Source organism: Lissotriton vulgaris, chromosome 7 (genome assembly GCF_964263255.1).
Source record: "Lissotriton vulgaris chromosome 7, aLisVul1.2, whole genome shotgun sequence".
In the NCBI taxonomy this organism is placed as follows: Eukaryota; Metazoa; Chordata; class Amphibia; order Caudata; family Salamandridae; genus Lissotriton; species Lissotriton vulgaris.
The window spans coordinates 1,733,729,510-1,733,744,053 of NC_141695.1; the positions used below are offsets into that span (position 1 = coordinate 1,733,729,510).

A 14,544-nucleotide genomic window follows, 5' to 3' on the forward strand; every position below is an offset into this window, starting at 1 on the left:
TAGTACAGCAATCACCGCTTCAGCCAGCGTTCCCTTTACCTCTCCCGTAACACTAATCTCATGAAACATGTTGAGAAGTGGTATTGTAAGCGTTTGTGCGAAACTTTTATAAAATTTTGCCGTAAAGCCGTCTGGGCCAGGGGCCTTCCCACCTTTAAGTGACTTGATCGCACCTCTAACCTCTGCCTCAGATATCGGCTCGTTTAAGGATTCTTGTTCTGAGGGGATAAGTGTTGGTAGTGCACACCTGGCGAGGTAATCCTCGACTCTCTCTTTTTTCACATTTACATTCTTGGCATATAACTTCTTATAGAAGTCTTTGAATAATTCCGCAATTCTAATGGGGTCCGAATTGGGGGTGCCTTTGTCATCTAGTAGGGAGTTGATCGTGTTTTTTTGAATTTTGAATTTAAGGAAGGCTGCTAGTCCTTTCCCCGCCTTATTAGATTCGCAGATTTTAAAACGTTTCCTTCTGTCTAACCAGACTCCTGTTTTTTCACTTACTAGTTTATTATAGGCATATTTTTGGTTGGTCAAGTCAGTCAGCGATTTCGCACTTCTTTTGTTTAGGTATTCATTTTGGAGTTTTGAGATGTCTCTTTCTAGTTTTAAAAGGGCGGCGTTATGGTTTTTGTTTATTGCAGATGTTATTTTCATGATGAGTCCCGTTATGGTAGTCTTCAGAGCTTCCCATCGGATTAAGTCAGAGGTTTCATCCTTTTTATTAATTGTTAAATATTCTTTGAGGGCACATTCTATGGTCTCTCTCTATGCTTCTCATCATTTAGGATGGTGTCGTTAAGGCACCACAATGAATGTCGGACTGTCGGTTTAACATTTGATAAAGTAAGTGATATGCATGAGTGGTCAGAGACGAGTCTTGGTGCAATGTTTGTGTCCTCTATTCTGGCTACAGCGTTCTTAGTTATGAATATATAATCGATTCTTGAAAACGAGTCGTGTGGGGGGGGAGTAGAAAGAGTAGTCTCTACCGTTGGGGTTTTGTATACGCCACGTGTCTATCATGTTAAATCTGTTGCATAGCTTAGTGAATTCTTTATGGGCCTTGCCTGGTCGGAAGGTGCACTTAGAGTCCCTATCCAGGGCAGGATCAAACGGAAGGTTGAAATCACCTGCTAGTATATGAACCGCTGAGTCCGGAATAGTGTTAATCTGTTTTGCGAGTTCTAACCAGAACGAAGGTTCATGTGTGTTGGGGGCGTATACCTTTGTAATGTAAAATTCAGTGTCATCCTTGATTAATTTCACCGAGATCCATCTGCCTTTTGTGTCCACGGATGAGGAAACCACTTCTACATTGGCCTTCCTTGCTAACAACATCACTACCCCGTTCTTCTTAGACATAGCTTCCGAACCCACCACTTCAGTAAAGAACTTGTTACGTAGGGTATGGAAGTGTTTCGCCTCTAGTTTTGTTTCTTGTAGTAGGGCTATGTCTCCCTTTTGTCTACGGAGGTAATCAAGTATTTTTTGTCGTTTAATCGGTTGGTTCAAACCCTTCACATTCAGTGAGAGTATTTTAAGGTTGTCTATGGTTGTCGTCCCTATGGGAGTGTCTACAGTAGGAGCCATCATGTATCATGTGCATAACATTCCGATTTACTGCATGGAGCTATAGCATTATTAAATGTTGTAGTAGGGCCTAGGCACAGTGGGTGCAATAGTACGCAGGACTTAATGTTAGTGTAGGTAAGAGCAGCATTGGTTTCAAGAAGCACAATCGGTTGCAAGATAGGATGCAAATTAGAGAAAACAAAGCAAAACAGGACAAAACATTTTAAAAAGTGTTCGGTTGAATGTACTTTCAATTGCAGGAGTTTATCATTCCGACATTAATGTGTGTGATTTACACCTCAAGGTTCACATTTTTCATGAATTATTTGAACATCATTTGGAATGGTTAAATTTCAAACCTATCCACGTTTTTTTCAAAATGCATCATTCCCTCAACTATTTGATCAGTTTATTTAAAGAAGTGCTTTGTGAGTGCGATGCATGGTTTTGATCCACATGGTAAAAATGTGTCCACCAAACTCCCCACCATGCCATGTCCCACCCATCTTAGTCCTGCCCCAAATCCTGTTGCCCCCCCACTCTCCCACAGTCAACTGTGTGGCCCGCAGTGATACCCCAGACTGTGCATTTCTTCCCCTCAGGAAATGTTTATAAGCACCCCTGGTATAGGACATCCGGCCAAAACCTGTTTATGTCTCAGCCTCTCTATTTAGATTGTTGACTTCTCTACCTATTCTAAACAGTGTGGCACACAAATCCTCTGCATTTTAGCCAGTGTCCCACATCTGGCAAATTCTAAGGGGCCGATTCACAGAACTAACATAAGACAAAATCCTAAATTTACTACTTTTGGTATTCACAGAAGTTAGGATTTTGTCTTAAATGTGTCTTAAGACAAACTTAAGACAAAATCCTAACTTAAGTCTGTCTTAAGTCTGTCTTAACTTTGTCTTAAGACAAACTTAGAACAAAATCCTAACTTCTGTGAATACCAAAAGTAGTAAGTTTAGGATTGTGTCTTAAGTTTGTTCTGTGAATCGGGCCCATAATTCACATCTATGTGTCTTCCAAACTTAAAAGTTCCAACTATTTCGGTGCTTAGTTGCTAGCCAGTAAGGTTCCTGCTTTAGAAATACTAAAACGCACATGCATACATACATACATACAAGTATTAGCCTAATATAAGGGCATATTAGTGTTCACTGGGCAAAAGGGTATTGCACCACCACCTGAGCTGTGGTGAGCAGATCAGTCAATTCGCATATTAATTGGCACAACTTGCAACAGTGGTCAGCATTAGAGACTATGCAGTTATGGGTGAAAGGGTTGTTGCCCAACCAGTTCCTGCTGAGCTGGATCTGTCTACACCGAGCAGCTTTTAATCACCTACATTTGACAGAAGTAGAATGTCTGCAACTGTTCCCTCAGGGTTGAAGTGTCATTCTTTCTTTACCAAGGAAAGAAAAATAAAAATAAAATGTTTCCAGGTAATCAGTCAACAGGTGGGGTGGTTGCAGAGGGAGTTTTTTACCCAGGGGGGTTGGGAGGTGCTTGAGCCAGGCTTATATAAATCAGGTGCCTAGCAGGTAAATGTGAGGGGTGAAAGACGTGAGCCATCTCCTGGTGAGTACCCTACATGTTTGATAGCAGCTTGATTTACTAACTACAATATTCTTAAAGGGAGATATTTTACGGGGGAAGTTGGAGTTTTGTAGGCTTTGTGCATGCATCGGCCCTCTTACTCACACACACCTTGCACATAACACATCCATACACAAATACTTTAGACCCGTGGTTCCCAAACTGTGCGCCGCGGCTCCTGGTGCGCCGTTATGAGTTGCCAGGGGCACCGCGGCACGATGTGGGCAACATGCAGAGTGGTGCTGCAGGGGCTCTTAGAAGGGGTGAAACAACAGCGAGGCCTCATTAACATGCAAAAGGTATTTTAAAGACCTGTTAAGTGCTCGGGTGCGGCTATATGTGCACCTGGGATGGTGTCTCATTCCGGGCTGCCACACACGATGAGGAGGCGGAGGAGGGGGGGGGGGGCCGGAGCTGAAGCCCTTTGAGTCCAATGGGTGTTGCACGTCCGAGGCTGAGGGCACAAAGAGAAGACATGGAATGCTTTGTTTTCTGCGTGAAGTTGTCCCCCGCAAAATTTGTAGAAATTATAATCTTTAATGCCTTATCCCATACTTTCTGCATCTTTATTTACAAGGACCATAGCCCTTGGAACTCTCACTTGTCACTTATCATTGTGGGAAAATGTACCGGAACGTCTGCTCTGGCCCTGCTCAACAATATGCACATCCTAACTTTGCGAGTATGGAATGTATTTTCACTGTGGGGAACTCCACTTTCCCACAATTTAAGCATGGAAAAGGTTTTTGCTAATCGGGTCCTAGAATTGTGAGGCTAGTCCTGGAGTCCGAACAAGCTCTGTGGGCTCCTGGCCTTCCTTATATCGTTTATTGCTAGCTCCATCCTGCAGCAAGCAATAATTTTCTGCTGACTCGAGTCACCGGCTTCTGCTGAAAACTGACCCCCTGCTTCAGCAGGAATAAGAAAGCAATTTGTAGCATTTAATCAACTGCAGCCTTCCGTTGTGACGTCATAATCCTACCGCTACTATTTAAGGGTATTTTAATTGTTGAATGGATGATAAACTCTTAAACCCTACTCCGAGCTAAAGTGCTATTTTAACGTAGGTGGCTGTTTATACCAATTTGTAAGATTAGAGAGGGAGTATTGTTTGACTCAGTACAGAGATCGGATGGGTTCATTCACACATGTTATGTTTGGGGTGAGTAGTATTGCTAGTCATGTGAAATACATACTTATTGATGATGCCAGAGTTCCACAGTAGATGTGAGGGCAGGCCCGGGTCTCTGTTGAAGCAATTACTTTATCATACATCAGGGGTAACAAGTTCTATATGAATGCAAATCTTTCTTCCCCTTCTAACCCTCCGCTATCCTTCTCACTCCAAATAACTGACTAATATCCACAACTGAAATTACTTCATATTTCACCATATTAATTCACCACTTATCCTTTGTAGGCTTCCTGAATAGCGTGCTTCAACAAGCGCTATATAAATACAAACCTTTTTCCTCCTCTAACCTTCTGCTATCATACCAAATCCAAATGACTGACTAACCTATCCACCACTTAAAATGTGCTTGCATGTTTCACTATACTAATTCAACACTAATCCTCTATGGGCAGTCTCAGGGCAAGATGGAGAAAGGAGGAAAGGGGCAGTCTCAGGGCACGAATGGAGCAGGCATGGAGGAAAGGGGCAATCTCAGGGCATGAAGGGAGCAGGCATGGAGGAAAGGGGCAGTCTTCGGGCACGAAGGGAGCAGGCATGGAGGAAAGGGGCAGTGTGAGGGCACGAAGGGAGCAGGCATGGAGGAAAGGGGCAGTCTCAGGGCACGAAGGGAGCAGGCACGGAGGAAAGGGGCAGACTTAGGGCATGAAGGGAGCAGGCATGGAGGAAAGGGGCAGTCTTCGGGCACGAAGGGAGCAGGCATGGAGGAAAGGCATGGACAGACGAGGTAGTCTGAGAGCACAAAGGGGGCTGGGATGGACAGAAGGGGAAGTCTGAAAGCCCAGTGGGAGCAGGCATTGCCAGATGGGTCAATCAGGGGCACAAATCGAGCAGTCATGGTCACAAGGAGCAGACTGAATGCACGAAGAAAGGAGGCATGCACTGAAGGGGCAGTCTGAGGGCGCTGGGGCAGGCATGGACAGAGGGTTCAGTCAGAGTGCACAGGGGCAGGTATGGACAGAAGGGGTAGTCAGGGGTATGGGGCAGGCACTGATAGCAGGGTAGTCTCAGGGCACGACGGAAGCAGGCATGGACACTAGGAGCAGACTAAGTGTGCGAAGGGAGCAGGCATGGAGAAGGGTAGTCTGAGGAGCATGGATAGAAGACACAGTCAGAGGACACAAAGGGAGCAGGCATGGAAAGAAGTGACAGTCTCAAGACACAAAGGGGACAGACATGGGTAGAGGGGGCAGGAGAGGTCACAAAGGGATCAAGCATGGGCAGAACAGGCACTCCTAGCGCAGGGCCAGCCACAAGGCACAACACAGAGAAGGGGGAAACATCCGGGGGCAAGAGGAGAGGGTTAGCAGGGGGGAGAGGGTTGGCAGGGTTCTGGCAGACAGGGGGAGGGGTGTATTAAATGAATTTCGGCGTGCGTGTTTGCCTGTTGGGTGAATTTTTCCCCCAGTATGCAATGATAACACCGTCTTAACTTGGTGGAATTTAAGTCCAGATTAACCAAGAGTTCTACTGGGTTTGGTCTAGAATAGATTCGAAAAATGACGATGGCCCTGTCTGTCATCGCACATTTGAAGATGTTTTTGTAAACAAAATACACTTTTTTAAATTTCATTGTAAATGCATATTCCATATATTCAATAGGGAATATGCATTTACAATTACATAAAAAGAAAGTGTATTTTGTTTAAAAAACATCTTCAAATATGCGATGACAGACAGGGCCATTGTCATTTTTCTAAACTATTCTAGACCAAACCCAGTAGAACTCTCGGATGGTCCTTGAAAGGGGAAGGCATTCAAATATTACTGAAACATCAGTATGGTCACTGGCTTCAATACATCCTCCCACGCCTGAGTTCACAACGCATTTACATTCTCGATGAGAGAAAACGTATCAGCACATAAAGCAAAAGTTTGTTTTGCCCCTTTTACAACTGTTATCTTTTTATTTTGTTACAAATGTGATAAAATACCTTCATTGCATCCCAATTAATTTAGGGAAAACAACAGGAAGTACTCCCGAGGTCGGGCTTACATCCCCACCCGTCCACAAGTGTATATCTGTCTAAAGTTTAGACAGATATACACACAAACATGCCCACACCTTACAAAAAGATGAACACTCATGCAAAACCATACACAGATCTATAAAACACACATATCACAATGCTATATATGTAAACACAAACAACACACACATATGCCCACACACTTCACCAACAATATGAGGCAGGAGTACAACAAGTGTAAAGAACAGGATGCAGGCTATGAATCTAATCAAGCTACACCAACTAGCACAGTATTCTCCAGTGAAAGCCCTCTTGCAGAACATGGACTGGATCCATAGGTAGAGGTGTCCCATTCCCTCTTTAACTTGATGACTTTTGTGAGACAGCAAGACATATTAATGGACACAGCAAATGTGGATGACATAGGTGACTGATACACATAACATGCAGTAACATACATATGTATTTCCAGCACTTGTATGCAATGTGTCACTGCTCATCAGAAAGATAAAGGTGTGAGGCATCCTGAATGGAAGAATCGCAACCCTAAAAGAGTATCCTTAGCCATTCATCTAGATAAAAAATAGACTTTCCACAGGCAGCCTGTAGGAAAGTGCTCCTTTTTGACATGGTTTCCCCAACTTTTGTATGGTACATGATCTGATTTTTACTGAAAGTGCACTGTGTCCCTGCTAACCAGGTCCTCATTGCCAGAGCCCTTTCCCAAAACTGGGCAGTTGTTCCCGCAATTGGTAAAGCTTTTAGCACCATCTGTAAGTACCTAGTAAATGATGTCCTGATACCCAGGGCCTAAGGTAGTAAAGATTGTCCCTAAGGGCTGCAGCACAATGTGTGCCGCCATAAGGGACCCCTTACCAAGCACAGGCAACTGCCATTGCAGGTTGCATGTCGTGATGCAGACACAAATGAAACCACAAAATGTCACACATCCCTGAGTGCCATTTCCCCTACCACTGCATATGATATTTCTGAGTCACCCCTCCAGCATGCCTGACAGCCCTAAGGTATGGTGCTTATATGTTATATGTGAGGGCACACCTGAATGAGCAGATAGGCCCCTGTGCTGGTCAGTCTTATTTATACCATTACAAGTGATCAGAGAAGCCATTTTAAACATGTTCTGGACACTGGTGAAAACAAGTTCCCCAGTTTAAAGATGGCTTCACTGTAGATAGGAATGTTTGGTATCAAACAGCTCGTCGTGGTAAACTTACACTGATGCCAGTGTTAATTTTATCAATACATCCCCCCACAGGGCACCTTAGAGGTGCCCCCTGAAAACCTACCTGCCTCAAGTGTGCTTGCTGACTGAATACTTCCAGCCTCCCACCCAAAACACTCTTCTGACCTCCTAGGGTGAGGACCTTTGCTCTCAGTAGCCCTACAACAAAGGCCTATCTGGGAGGAAGGTGTAACACCTCTTCCCACAGGATGACCTGCTGAGTAGCCTCCTTGAGCTGGCAATCTTCAGAGAAGCAGCTGCCTTTGCAATTCTATTCTGGCTCCTCTCACAAGAGAGGATGCCACCCCTCTGTCCAAAGCCTCCTTGGCACCAGGACAGGTGGGAAAATTAGCTAGTCAGGTCGGCGTGCAACCTCTAGGCTAGTACCACCACTTAGTTGGAATATTGTGAGGTGAACATGAACATTCAGAGGTATCCATATTTGTGATGCCAAACCTAGGAGTTCTGGGACAGGGTTATGCTCACTTCCCACAGGAAGTGGTCATATAGGGGGCATAGTGGCACCAAGGGTCAGTAGCTCATTGGCTACTACCCTACACTCCCCTATCACCCTTATATTCTGCATTTAGAGGAGTCCCTGGCACCTGCGACGCAGATTCTGATGACCTACAAAGAAGAAGGAGACAAAGACTTGCAAAACCAGAAGACTGAGGAGAGCACCTGACTTGGCCCCCAGCACAGCTGACATGTCATCCTTTCTCCACCTGCTCTGCCCCAAAGATGACTTGTCTTGCAGCTGTGTGCCATCATTCCCTAGAAAGACGGTCTGCCTTGAAGAAAAACCCCAAACCTCCCCTGAACATTGGACCCGTTCAGAAAAAACACCAAAGACAGGACTCTAGGCCTTCGGGGCAGCCAAAACCCAACACCTGAAGCAACCACTGCACCCATAGCCTTGGGCCCGAGCTGAAGTTAGCCACTGTTGCCAACAAGGTTCCCCAGCCCTCCAGACCCCTTGTCCATTATGGTTTCACCCCTCCTGGACTCCCCGGCGATGTCTGTAGTCTCTGTACACAGGCCGCCTCGACTGCAACTGCTCCAGAGAGAAAAACCCAACTTCTAAGGTCACTTATGCACCCAGTGCCCCTCAACCATGGGTAAGAGGACCAAAGGTGTCCCCCTATACCTGACCATTGCAAGACCTGAGCCCTCTTTCTGGTTCAGCCCGGCTGGCATCCTAGCCAGAGCCTGCAGTCGGTGTTGCAGTAACTGATCTCCATTAAAACCTATTGGGCACCTGATGCTGTTTTGTACCCGACTGCCGCTAGTGGTGTACTGCTGGTGCTGCTTTGGACCTTTCCTACCACTCAACCTAATTCCTGGAGATTGGTTTTGTAAGTCGAAGTACTGTACCTGTTTGCAGAACTTGTTCTTCCTTCCAGACGATAACATTGCAGAATTTATTTTTGAAAATGTACTTACCTAAATGATTTTTCTCTGATGCCTAAAAATATATAAAGATACTTGCTACTTTTATAAATTGGTGTGGATCTTCTTGAGTTGTGAAGTCATTTTTTAATCATATATGTGCATATTTTGCAATGTTTTGCATTCCTTCGTGTTAAGCCTAAGGCTGCTCGACCACACTAGCCTCTGACAGAGCACTTTTCACGAGAAAGGGAACCACTGTACTCTTTACACGGTACATCAGATTATTGATATATCACGTAAAGAGCCAGCTTCCAACATAGCCCCACACATTGGCTCTTTAAGTCCTGTTGCCTCAGAGACCCTTCATCAGCACAAACATTCCTACAATTCTGATAGTAGCTGAAAAAGACCACTTCAAGTAACACTACCTTAGATGGGCTGACCTCTCATCCCTTCACTAGCTCCACTTTCTCCCTCTCTATCCTTCCGCTCATTGTATCCTCACTGGGGGTTCCCCTTGAACAGAGTTCTCTTCCTAGCCTGTTAGGTTCTCACTTCAGAGATGCCAAACATACACCAATGTCTTCGGTATGGGGTGTGCTGTATGAACTAAATGTACAACAAGTGCCTGGCAATAATGCCACTGATGACACAGGTTTTTGATCAAATGTCTTGCATTATCCGATCCTTGCTTTTAAGGCAATTAAATCAAGCCGTTGGCAAATCAAGTGCCTGCTCAGTGGGGTTTTGAGAACAGGTATGGGCATTCCAAGTCACTGGTAACAGGATCCTATAAACAGTCCAAGACAACTCTACCAGCTTTTCCAGCATTCAGTCATATCAATCAATGTATGTTATTGGAATGCTAATTTCATGTGGTTATATTGTGTGTTTGCCTGTATATATGTGCAGGTGCCTTAATCACCATGTTGCTACCCAGCTGTTTTCAACTCATCTTTAGCCTGTAGCAGTTTATTGAGATGTTATCTGGCTGGTGGTATAGCAGCTGCTGGTGTTTAGTTGCTTTGGTTAAATACATTTTGGGGTTCAGTCCAAACCTGCAGTTTTTGAGAGTACATGTCAACCATACCGTCAACCATACTGCCACATGCTGGGTGGACTCAGTGCCTATTGATGTGTCGAACAGTGCTATTTAAGGTGATCCTGAACCTGGATGGAATGTGCAGAATATGTACGCAGACGAGCACACCAATGGCAATTTAGTGTATGAGTTAGTGCTATGGTATTAGGAAGTTGGTAACAGAGTGAAGGCAACAGAATATCACAGAGAGCTGAAGGCTTTCTGCTAATATCGTGTAGTCAACTCATGCTTTTCACCTTCTGTAGGTTAATAAATGGAGTATTGTAAACTTGAGATATATATATATATATATATATATATATATATATATATATATATATATATATATATATATATATATATATATATATATTGGGATGGTGGATGGGCTCTGCATTTTCTCATGTAATTTGCACAAAGCGTAGATTGTGGTCTCTATTTTGGATTTCATTTTGTGTAAATGCAATGTTGCTTTGCCCGAGTCACTCAGCCAACACCCAAGGTAATTATAAAACTTTGATACAGTTATTGTCTCCTTGCCAATGTGCCATTTGAGGAGTGTTTTTTTCTGTACATCTCCCGAAGACCAATACTTTGGTCTTTTCTGGATTTATTGTTAATTCGGTGATCTGATTATAGGCGTTTAAAGCATCCAGTCCCCGTTGTAGACCTATTTTTGTGTGATTCATCACCACTAGGTCGTCTGCGTATTGTAAAATTTGGATTTTATTGACTCCAATTTTTGGGACTGCGAGGTTGGCATTATGGAGCATCTTGACTAGGTCCGCTGTATATATATTGAAAAGTATTGGGGCAAGTTTTAAACCTCCGTTTGTAAGACACTTTTTTGTGGTAGTGTTGTTTGCCAATTTGACTTTGATCCAAGTATTGCTGTATGACAAGATGATGGTGTTGAGGAGGCCTGATTTGTTATTTTTGATGTTGACTTGCTGACTTAAATATGAAAAGGCTATGATGTTATCAATTGTTGAACAGCCTTTGCGGAAACCTGTTTGATAAGGGGGAAGGATTTCATTTTCTTCAACCCATCTGTTTAGTTCTGTCAACAGATTGTTTGCATGGACTTTCCCTTCAGTGTCCAGAAGGGGGATTAATCTGTAGTTTTTTGGATCTATGTTATCACCCTTCTTGTATATGGGTTGTAAGATTGACCCACGCCACGAGTCTGGCACCTTGGCCTGTAGTCGACATTCGGTGAATAGGTTAGATAGGACGCTCCCCCAATATGTTGGGTCTTCCCTAAACTTCGCGCCAGGTAGGCCATTAGGTACTGGTGCCACCCTCTTTCCTTATCTCTTTAACTACTTTCTCAACAGCTATTACGTCTTGATCATAGCTCACGACTACATTTGTAGGTTCCACTCCGTTGCTCTCTGTGTGGCTATCCATGGTCCTTCCGAATTCAGTGCAACCTTTCTTTTCCACATAAATTGCTGCCACGTGTCTCAACCATGCATCCGCGTGTAGCAAATTACGCAGATCTAATTTATCATTATACAACTGGGCTATATATTGCCAGAGTTGTCGATATTTATAAGGTTTTGTTAGCTCGTGGATCTTGATCCATTCTTCATCAAGCTTGTTTTTCTTGAGCGTCCATAACAATTGTTTCCGTTCTTTGCGCAGTTTGTTGTGCTTGTCCAGTGTTCTTCTCGAGGCTGCACTCTTATGTGCTCTTTTAGGCTTGTTTAGGTTACGAGTAATGGCCCTCAGTTTTGTGTTGTTATGCAAAGTTTCTATGGTAGGTTTTTCTTTTGGATTAGGCTCAGTTTTCTTCAAAGCTGTTTGCAGGACGGTGTTCCACTCTGACCAATTTTCCATGTTGGACTCAACACCGGAGTGACTGCCTGTGCGTTCTTGTTCTTCTTTCCAGTCCTCGAATGCCGTCGCCTGATGCTTGTTTCATTTTATTCTTCTCACCAGGGCATATTCCTCAATGCCTGTCGATTGGGCTACCGTGATGATTCTTTCCCGTTTTTTGATAGTGATGTCCAATTCAACCTGGAGTAATGCGTGATCACTAGTGTCATCTGAACGGATTTCAAAGTTTTCTGGCAAGTGGGTTACATAAAATAATATAGTCGATTGTGGCTCAATTCTTAAATGTAGTTTTCCTTTGAGTTTTTGGGTCTGAGATTTTTAGTAGATTCTCGACTGAATTGTGGTCGTAATTTAATAGAAAATTATTAAAAGTTCTTTCAGCGCTAGTAAGTTGCTTCCTTTCGCACTGCTTTGTTCCCAAGTAGTGCAGATTGAAGTCCCCTACAGGCATTTTCACTGATGACCAGTGATCATATGTTTTGTGGACTCTAATTTCGATTGACCAAATGCGTTTAAGTAAACATTTATTAAAAGCAGTGAGAGGCTGTATTTCTTGTCCCTTTTTCCTTCAATTGAAAGTGCCTGCAGCATATTTGAGTCGGTGTTTATAGTCCTTACTGTTAGTTGTTTTGCATTTTTTACATACGTTGAGATCCCACCTGATGGTCTTCCGTAGCGGTTGTGTTTGATGGCTAATTTGTGGAAACCAGCATATCCTTCCAGATGTACTGGTTCTGTGGCCCAGGTTTCTTGTAGGAATATGATGTCACCCTCTAGCAGTTTATTTATTGCTGTGACTTGCTTAAAAGCTTTTTGTGAAGCTGCCACGTTCCAAGTGACAAGTTTGAGCCTGTGTGGTGTCTTTTGAAATAGCCCTGATATCCCGGTATTTACCACTGTTGCCAAATCTATCTCGGGCTGCGCACAAGGGTCCCCTGAAAAGTCTGCAATGTGCTTAACGTCAGCTATAATTAGTGCTGCTTTGTGTGTCACTGTTGTTCCCCTGGCAATTCTCCCTCCATCGAGTTTTCTGGGGTGCATCTTCTTTTATTATTTTGTTTGCGGTTGTTTCGTCCTGTGTTCTAACTGATATACTTAAGTTTATATAATTCTGATATAGTTGTACATTTGAAGCGTCTTTCAGTATGCTATCGGGGTGTTCCTTTACTTTCTTTATGTGGTTGGCAGTATTTGATGGTTCAAGTAAGATTAGCGGATATTTTTCTTGCTCAGGTATCATGATTGTTATTCCCAATGTTTGAAGACCTCTTTTTCCAAGAACACAGCTTCTGAAATGTGATGGTTTAACCAGGTCGCTACTGTGTTTTCCTGGGTGGGGTCTTCGTCCCTTGGTTCGAAGTGAGCACTCACCATGTCTACACATGTTATATTGGAGAGTGATGGTATGTGTTGAAGAAGCATTACTAAATTGCCCCTATTTAAGATGTCATGCCTGCCCTTTGATTCGATTGCATGCTTTTTCCACTGGTTGAAAGTAGGAGTCAAAGGACTCAGGGCAGGGGAAAGGAAGATGGATCAGAGAGATGGCTCTCAGCAGTAGTTCAGGTTTCTCGCCATTGAGGAGGAGACAGTTTTTCTGCATCCAGCGATGAAGCACATGTAAGCAGTGAAAGCATTTCAATGGGTTGTAAGAGTTGTTGTCAAGTTTATATAACTGCGTATCATCAGCACACATGCATAGTCTACATTTTAGGAGTCAGTGACCTGAATGAGAGGGATCATGCAAATGTGGAACAGGAACGGTGATAACGTCTTCAGTATCCCCACGGCTCATCCCTCTGACCCACACTCTGCAGCGCACATATTACACCACTGGCCAACATCATCAGATCTCAACATAATAACCTACGCAGATCACATCCTACCCAACTTCTCCCTCAATAATGACCCCACCACCAACAGAACCAATTTCCACAAATGCATGACAAGCATTGCAGACTTCATCAGGCTTAAGCTGAACACAGACAAGACAGAAGTACTGACTTTCAGCAACAACAGCAACCCAATAGAGCAACTCCTGGTGACCCTAAGACCTGGGACCCGCTCCTATACCCACCGACTGTACAAGAAATGTCAGGATCATCTTAGATAACAAGCTCACCATGAAATCACAGATCAACGCCATCTCCGCTGCCAGCTTCCTCACTCTGTGCATGCTACGTATGATCTGGACTATGGCAACACTCTCTACATAGGAATCACCACACACATCCTACAGAGACTTCAAACCATACAGAACTCCACAAACATGTTCGTCTTTGAACTCTACAGACTAAACCACCACAACCCACCTTAGGCAAGCCCCCTGACTTCCCTTACAGAAGAGATACCAATTCAAGCTGCTTACACATGCACATAATGCCCTACGCAACTAAGGACCCGCCTACATTAACCACTGACTCAATTTCCACCAACCATCAGGAAAATTCCGCTCTTCCTCTCTATCACTTGCCTACACTCCTCGCATCTACCTAAGCAGAAGTGGAGGATGCTCCTTCTTCCATATCGCAGCGAAGAAATGGAATAGCATCCCCACGCAGCTCCGAACCATCACCTCACTTTAAGAGTTCCAAATCGCCCTCTAAACCCTGCTGTTCAAATGGACCTTCATGGGACCTGCAAGAGC

General features: G+C 43.9%; 1 pseudogene across 1 annotated transcript in view; it reads left to right on the forward strand.

Moving 5' to 3' along the window:
• Positions 1-3,099: 3,099 nt before the first annotated feature.
• The window catches only part of LOC147706496 (epidermal differentiation-specific protein pseudogene), a 54,655-nt pseudogene continuing 43,210 nt past the window's right edge, over positions 3,100-14,544 (forward strand). The window contains exon 1 of the transcript XR_015297649.1: positions 3,100-3,159. The product of XR_015297649.1 is annotated as an epidermal differentiation-specific protein pseudogene (transcript). The remainder of the gene's footprint in view (positions 3,160-14,544) is intronic.